We start from the raw sequence: 8,553 nt of genomic DNA, 5'->3' as shown, positions 1-8,553 counted from the left end.
GTCGTTATTAATTTCCCACGCGCGCGTGTTACAATTTTGGACTTAAACGCGGAACACGTACGATGAAAACGCGTTGATCCTTGTTGCGAGCGTGCAGCGCGGTGTGAAACTGTCTTCGTTGCGCGCGCAACGCGTGCTGTTGACCCATCGTCATGGCAACCGTGCGACGAGTCTACACTCGTCCAAGGTGGATGGACTGCGGCCTGACGCGACCGAACAGAAGTCAGTGCACGCGCGGACGTCAAGCCGTATGTTCATGTTCTCTCTGTGCGAAATCGGAGTGACGTTTGACTTTGCCCGCGTCGTTCGTACTGCCGGTTTAGAGTGCTTGTGTTTTCTGTATCACTGGACGAGAGGGGGATCCTTAAGGCCGGCATTCATCGTGGCTAGACAGATCATGGAGTGACTGTTCGTCGATCGCACAAATAAGGTATGTGTACATCTAATGACAATTTATATCTTTGTCGATACTTATCGGCGCGGGGTTTTTATCGAACCGAAAGTTACTAGGCTAAGAAGGTTCTCGTGACACGGTTAACATTAGAACTATCGACGAGTAACATACAACACTTGTAACAACGAAGTCAAAATAAAATCTATGCATTTTCAACAACTTACTGCTGCAAATCTAGAATAATGATATGAAAAAATTAAAAATTGATTGTTATGATTACGGTTATATATAGTTCTAGTATTAAAAAATGTGCACGCGATAATATCGTTACGAGATCGTTGACTAACGCTTACTCGTCAGGTGGTAAAATTGAAACGATAAAACTGATAGGTTATTGAAAGCGTTTTCGCGGAACATGGCAGGGCATATATTGTAAAAAGAACTAAGTGGCTTATGTGTGGATTCAGCAACCAATATTATATTGATACTATGTTCGATAGCATATCTCGATCATGATTCTCTTATACAATCTTATTAATATTATTAACAAATCTATTAACAAAATTACAAGTTATAGATTATCATTATTAATTAACTTTCTTGCATAGGGATTTCTCTATTTAAAAGTAGATCGTACAAATTACAAGTTATTACATTCTACTCGACTATCTATTTTCATTTTATTTATTCAAATTCCATACGTGTATATATATATATTCTTTTTGTAAAATTGTAAAAGTATAAAAGAATTCATAATCTATAACTTTTAACTTGTCAATTCATTGATATTGTTAGAATTAAATAATTGTGCAATACGGTGCATAAAACGCGCGAGAAGAAAAAGAAAAGATGGCTTCCTATTCAAATTTAGGCGCGAAATGATTAATCCAATATTCTTTACCTGGAATATTGTTACACGACGAAAATTCGCAACGATATACGTTTTAACGCCTAGTAATGTATAACTATCGTCTGTAGGACGACACCGTGATGCGTCGGAATACGTTAATGGAAACGAATGTTTCTCAAGTGCTTCAGTCTCTGTCAACCATCGGTCGAGTGGTTCGCTCTGCTTTTAGTTTTTGAAGATCGAGTTAGAAGTGAGTGCGCCGTTTATCAGGTTACGATGAAAGCGACGTTATCCTCGGGCCGAATGCACTTTCGTGATTTTTTCCCCCGTCGTTTCGATTTTGAACGGGGATAAAAAAGCTTTTCACCTGGACCATCGATCCTTTTAAATAATCCTCGCGTTGTTCGCGTAGACATAACCATGGCTTTTTTGTTCGATTTTGGAAAACTTGGACATTCAGAGAATTGCCAGCGCGTTTTTCTAAAGTAGAATAAATTATACTTATTCTTGAATAATTTGAAAAAATTTTTATGCAGAGGTTCATTTCTCATAATTAGCAGGTTTCAGAATTTAACGATATGAAAGACATTTTAAGCTTAGTTTATTCTGCTTTTTTTAAACTGAATACGCTAAAACAATCTCGATCATGTAGTAGAATAAATAGTAGGTATATTTTTAAAATGGTAATTGGATTTCAAAATTGTATATCTCAGTCTCATCATTTTTAATGGAAGAAAAAGTTGGCTAAAATATTTTCAAATTTCTATCCCATTATCTTCATGAAGTTATTTTCTTTATGAATATCTATTATGAAATTCTTATTTATTTCTCTATAATTCTCATGTAATAATTCTTTGTAACTTGTTTCAAATCTCATACGATTCTCTATCTTCTGATACGTCGTAACATTCTAATAATAATAATAATGATATTTATTAACTTCGGCTTTTGCTGTTTCGAATTACATGTCTTAAATGTTCATCCATACAAATCTTCACGTACATATTTATGAATTATAGAACGACACTTATAAGTTATTAATAAACCTACATATATGCTACTTATTCATTGCTTTGATTTAGTTTTCCACTTTCATTTGCCTTTTTCTCTAAGGAGTGAATCCAGTTAACTGCCTATTCACAATATTTTCCTTCTCCAATTCCTTTCATATTACCTCCCAACTTTTCCATTCTCTTGCACTTCGTTACACAGTGCTTCAACTTTCCTTCCTTATCATTACATAATACTCACCTCTTTTTATCTTTCTCTAACAAAAATCTATTCGGTCTCTCGAAGTTGCCGCATCTTACCCTTGCTATTCTTTTTTTTGACTGTCGTCTTCGTCACGTTTACCTAGGTATTCTGGTCTAGCTTCGCATTCAGTTTACAGCACTGTAGTAGCAAACTCCTTCATAAAATCTCACTATTAAACCTTCAGCATTTTAAACATTAAATCACATCCTCCACGTATATTTACGCTAAGCAAATAGCATATGTGTATATTCGACTCGTGAATCGAAACGAAACATCGAGTATTCATAGAAGGATTGAGATGTGGCATCGAGTGAACCGGAAGTTGTTCAGAGGCTCATGAAGTTGCCGAGTAACACCACCACACTAATTCAAACGATGTAATTCGACGCAAGATCGTTGGACCAGTTGGCGGTATACACAAAATGGCGTCTATCAACGGGATGCGGCTTGGTTTAAAAGAGCTTGGCCAAATTTCGGCTTGATGGAAACTGTAGACGCGCCGACTTCCGCTTTACTCTAGCGTTTCAAGGTTACCATCGCGAAGACGCGCTCTAGTCTAAATAGTTCCTTTCCGAATAAGGTCGCCACCGCCTTTGTTTTCGTTCCACCTTCACCGTTCAAAAGGATCCGTGGCTGCTCAAAGCGAGAAGAAGCTTCTGCAGTATTCCGTTCACGAACCCTCGTATGCATTTGTATCCGACCCGTAGTCGTTTGTCCATTTAGGCGACACGACAAACCCGAAACAAGACTGCAGCACGTCTTTTCTCTGTAGTCTAAACGAATTTCGAACGCGATCGTAATAAAAGTCTCTATTCTCCAACCTTTCGACAACTTTACTCGTTTGTGTGAGAAAAAGGGTTACGGTTTTTGCGATTTGATGGAAGTTTAATGCTGGAATTGTTGGGGCAAGAATAGAAAGAATGAGAGAAAAAGAAAGGATTGATCTTTCGTTCAGGGCTAGTGGATTTATTACTAAGGCTTTATTTATTAATAATGTCTCTTTATGCAACACTATGAATAAGATATCTTGTACGTTTATTTTGTAAATAGGATGATAAATATGAAAGGGTTAACTCTTGGAATTTTTCTTTACCTGTGGAAGAGAAAGGTTTGCAGTCTTCTTGTTGTAATGGGAGTTGGATGTTGTAATAAAAGGGAGCATAGAGGTGGAGAATAGGAAAAATGAAGGGAAAGTAAAGGTAGGGTGATCTTTCATCTAGGAGTGGTAGACATATTAGTAAGATTTATTAGCACGCACATGTCGTAGACATGGGAACGTTGGTAGTGACATCGTACCTTTTAGATACGTTGGAACACATGTTTGTAGGAACATGATAATTATAATTAGCCAAGGACTTGTGAAAATTATGTCAATGTAAATTCCTATACCTAATAGCGAGAGTGCATGCGTCACAGAGGAAATAGAAACTATTAATTGCTATAAGCGGATTGCTTGTGTAATGTATAGCTAATATGATGATGCAATGGTGGGATACATTAATATTATAATACAAATAAGGTAAGAGGATAGATTCCATAAAAGATATAAAAAATTTTACAAGATTATCTAAATGTATGAATACATAAATTTTGAACTTGTACTTCCATATTGTATATTGTATATAAGCTGTATTATATGTATTGGTGACCTATATTATATGATAGAGAAGTAAAATTTTCATTAAATGTAAAATAAAATAAAAGTATTGGTTTCCATAATTTGCTCTTCATTTACAGTTAATTACTTCGATATAGTTTTGTTACATACACAAATGAGGAATATAAAAATTCTTATTTGTCTTTCGGTGAAGGAAACTTTGTCACGCTAATTAAGTAATTTCGATAGATTAGTATCACCGTCTTTTATTTTTATGTCGAAATGCGTAATTCGTTCGGTTTCAAGCACTGTTTACCAAGCTTAAATTTGCTCGCATTTGTTTATGTTAAAGTAATTAGGTCAGAATTAATATCGGTTGCGATACGGTAATTAACGAGGGTACTTCGACGTGCCCTGTTTGCGAAATACGGTCTCGTAATATTTGAAAATAGTAGGGAGTATTTTGTACCAAAATAGTAATTTTCGTTAAATTACAGATTAAAAGTGCGATAATTTATTTTCATTTCATATTTAGTGACTTAATTCACAAATGTAAATTAATGATCTTAAATCACAATATATTATATACCATATTTACATTTATAAAAATTAAAACTAAACCAGTTGGAATTGATTTATTATTATTAATACTGGGTTGTTTGGATTACTGGATCGATTTATTATAATTTTTAATAACAATACAATAATGATATTCCTTCCACAGAGATAAATTCCTCCCCAAATAAACTAAAGTCTCGCTCCAAGATGAAATAAACTCTCGCTCATATAGAAAATTTGCTCAAATTAGACTATCATCGAAGCGATTAAAAATTGAATATCGCAAGATTTTCACTTCTATTCGCAACTCGATCGAAAGAAGAAGAAGAAAAGAAAAAGGAAGAACGTGTTTGATAGGATGGTTGGATAGGATAGGATAGGATGGTCGAGGCTTATTGTTCGTCGTAATGCAGAGTTTTCTGTAGCTTGAATCGTTCGTGAATTTTTTTTCTCTATTTGGAAAGATACATGGAGTAGTATGCATAAGAATCGAAATTAAGGGTAACTGAGGATCATATTAGGGGCGGGATGGGCCGAGTGGTGTGTTTCGACGAATGTGGTCGGAAAAAAAGATTCGCTTCGAATTGGAACTCTTTGTTCGTTCGTGGTAGGTTGTTTTATTAATTGAGATATTCAGGTCACTAAAGATTCCTTTCTTTGGGGGCTAATTGAATCGAAAGGCTCTTGCCAGCCTGAGCGGCGCACTGACTTATTTGCCAGCCTAAAAAATTCGTATTTTTATGATCTTTGCCAAATGAATGATAAATTGGTTCCTAAACAAATATTTCTCTCGTCCAGCAAATTCTCGACGAGTATACTCGACGTATTACGAATCTTTACGTATCCTCGCACGTCTTTATGTATTTTATGTACACTTAATAGTTTGGCAACTAAGGAATACGGATTAGTCGGTATTGACAAAAACCGCACCTACTCATTTGTCAATCTGAGCGGCGCACCGACTTACTTGCCAGTCTGAGCGGCGCACTGACTTACTTGCCAGTCTGAGCGGCGCACTGACTTACTTGCCAGTCTGAGCGGCGCACCGACTTACTTGCCAGTCTGAGTGGCGCACCGACTTACTTGCCAGCGTGAGCGGCGCACAACTTGGTTGCCAGCCTGGGCGGCGCACTGAGTTATTTGCCAGCTTGAGCGGCGAAGAAAGGATCTTGGTCATCTTTGACTATCCATTAATTTTCCAATTTTATATAATAGACAAACTAAAGAAGAGAATTGGTTGATCATATTTCATATCTGGAATTCAAACTTTAACCTTTTAATTATCATGTATTTTTATTATCATTCAGTGTGTCTTATAACTAGAGCATGGATTTATCCTTAAATATCATAAAGCTAAATTATTATGATTGCAGTAATACCAAATAGATATATAAGTTTTGGATATAAACAATTCGTTTTATAATTCTAATAATTTTTGCCAAAACCTATTTATGTCTAATTTAAATACTCTATACATGGATAATTATAATTGAAATGATATTATAAAAACGAACAACTCCGCGCAGTTACATCTCTATCTGAATAGGCGTCAATGTTAATTTTATCAAACGTAGGAAATTTTAGTATAATCGTAAAAAGTTGTAAAGAATTTCAGTAATAGCGAAAAAGAAAATCTCTATAATTTGTCATCTTGGTAGATTTGATAGTGTTAACTTTAAATATTCTAGAAAATATAAAAGTCCTTTGAAGATAGCAGGGACAACGATAAAAGAGGAAGTCGAAGAGTATTTTCGGTTTGGCCGGTTTATTCGATCACAAAAAGGTTAAAACGAGTCGCGCATTGCTTCACCGGAAATATTTTCCTTGGGAGGAGAAAATATTTAGCTAGAGCAGAGAAAAGCCAGAGGGTTTGATGGGGTTGGAACCGCGACTTTGCGTTTGCCGAAAACGCGGCGAGGGGAATGGGGAAAAATCCTCGCCCCGATAAATTTCGAATGTTTACGAAACGGACCGGGAATTTGCAACACGCGAAACTTCGGCTTGTTGCTCTCTCGTCATGGTGAAAAATTGCTCGCGGCTTTCCCTCGAAATTCATCGATACACCGGAGGGTCGACGTCGTTTATTAAACGATTTCACGCTGGACCGAGCTGCATCGCGATTTTATAATATCCATATGGACGATATATGAACTGTGCCCGTGTACGAATACAAATTTCGTTCATTTCGATGGACTTGGTGGTTCGTGAAAATTTGCTCTACCATCGGTATCTAACGGAAGAACCCATCAGCTTCGTTAATTTCGAAAGGAAAGTGTTTTTTTTTTTTTATTTCCAAAAAATAGAAAAATTCTATTTCATATCGATTAATAAAAGTGATTTAGAAAATTTTGTAGTTTAAATAGAAAATAATAGTTGTCATTTATATCTTGTTTAATACATTAAGACTTAAGCAGGTAGCTCTACTATTCAGTAATTTAAGTAAATCAACGAAAACCAACTAAAAATCCATCAAGATTAAATCATCGTTCGAAACGTGCTATAAATTCATAGTGATAGCAATATTCCTAGTAATGAACTTTCTCATTATTGAATAGGAAACCTTTGAATATGGAACCCGTATCTTGCTTTCTCTTCCAATAAAGACAATTTAAATATTGGAGCTGCTATAGGGTGTCACGCAACTTATCTGCGGAGTTTTCTTTGTCATAAATTACTTATCTATTTTATTTGTTTAAATTTTCACCTGTTATAAATTTCTATTGCGTGAGAATCACAGACTTTGTACAATCTTAACGGTCAGCCTCGATATTTCCTGACTACACGAGATCCAGGCATGAAATCAAAATTTCCAAGCCAAGAACAATGTAATTTTCATAAACATAAAACGCTACTCATTCCAATTAAACTTCATCTTCCGCTTCGAAATTTGACGATCAAACTAATTGCCTGCTCGCTGCTGGCTTCAATTTCTTCGTCTATATTGAAAGTTAGCGAGCAATCGTACCTCAGAGGAAGCACTAAACTCGTTCTCTCGTCACTAGGATCCGTTCTTTCGCGCGGCATTCGATTGAAATTAGAGAAACGAAAGGGGATGCACTTTCATCGATTCGTAATCGGCGCGAGAGTTGTTTCGTCGTCTCCGGAATCAAAGAGGCGAAAGTCTCGTCGTCTCGTTACCCTGAGAGTCGAGAACAACTGCCTTCCTTTTTTCTTTTCGCCCTTTTGTTCCGTCCCTTTCTACTTCTCGTCCTTTGTCAACCGAAGGCCGAAAGAGTTAGGTGGGGGTTGAAGAAGGGAGTAGCAGGGAATGGTAGGGGAGGAAATGCGATTTGTCGTGAAAACTGTCGTTATTCGCGCTCGCTGTCATCTCGACAACGATCACCGTTTCGATTGCAGGCCGATCGACTGCGTTTATTTAGGCGCTGCTATTATTGGACGGTATTCCTTTGATTGCACGTGCGACTCATCATTGGTATTAAGTGTAGAGGATAGAGTATGATGAACTCGAGCAGCTGATGTTATATAGCGTTTCGTGTTGGAGAAGAAAGTTAGTGGATATTTAGAGTCAAAGAGAGAGGTCTATTTCAGTAAAGTAATGGAGAAAAGGGAGATTCTTTTAGTAATTAACCAGGACTTTAGGCTATGTATTTTGATGCATAGTATGATATAGCCCGTAGATTTATATATTTATGCAACGACTAATTTTATTACGTTATTTATTAATGATTAAAAGAAACTTTAGAGAAACGATATTTTATGCGCATCAAACATACTATAATATTCATATGTGATAAAATTTTTAATCAATTGATTACTAAAAAAGAATGCGGCTTTGTGTGGTTCGTATTTTAATCAAGTATAGACGAAATAAAAAAATTCGTTTAATGCAATAACGGTACAGTTTTTAATTAATAAAAATTTCAACTCTGATGAAGTTAG

The 8,553-nt window shown here is 36.1% G+C and overlaps 1 protein-coding gene across 4 annotated transcripts in view; it reads left to right on the top strand.

The window, feature by feature from the left end:
• Positions 1–298: 298 nt before the first annotated feature.
• LOC122577925 (protein rhomboid) overlaps positions 299–8,553 on the top strand; it is a 171,570-nt gene continuing 163,315 nt past the window's right edge. For 2 of the 4 annotated variants that reach the window (XM_043749638.1, XM_043749631.1), the window contains exon 1: positions 309–430. The gene's annotated coding sequence lies outside the window, so the exon portion shown is untranslated. Of the gene's footprint in view, positions 431–8,553 lie in introns of all 4 variants that reach the window. The other 2 variants (XM_043749633.1, XM_043749637.1) reach the window with 2 other exon arrangements.

The sequence above is a fragment of the Bombus pyrosoma genome, linkage group LG3 (genome assembly GCF_014825855.1).
Source record: "Bombus pyrosoma isolate SC7728 linkage group LG3, ASM1482585v1, whole genome shotgun sequence".
Classification (NCBI taxonomy): Eukaryota; Metazoa; Arthropoda; class Insecta; order Hymenoptera; family Apidae; genus Bombus; species Bombus pyrosoma.
The sequence above is the reverse complement of the archived record's forward strand: the minus strand, read 5'-3'. Positions and strand labels throughout refer to the sequence as shown.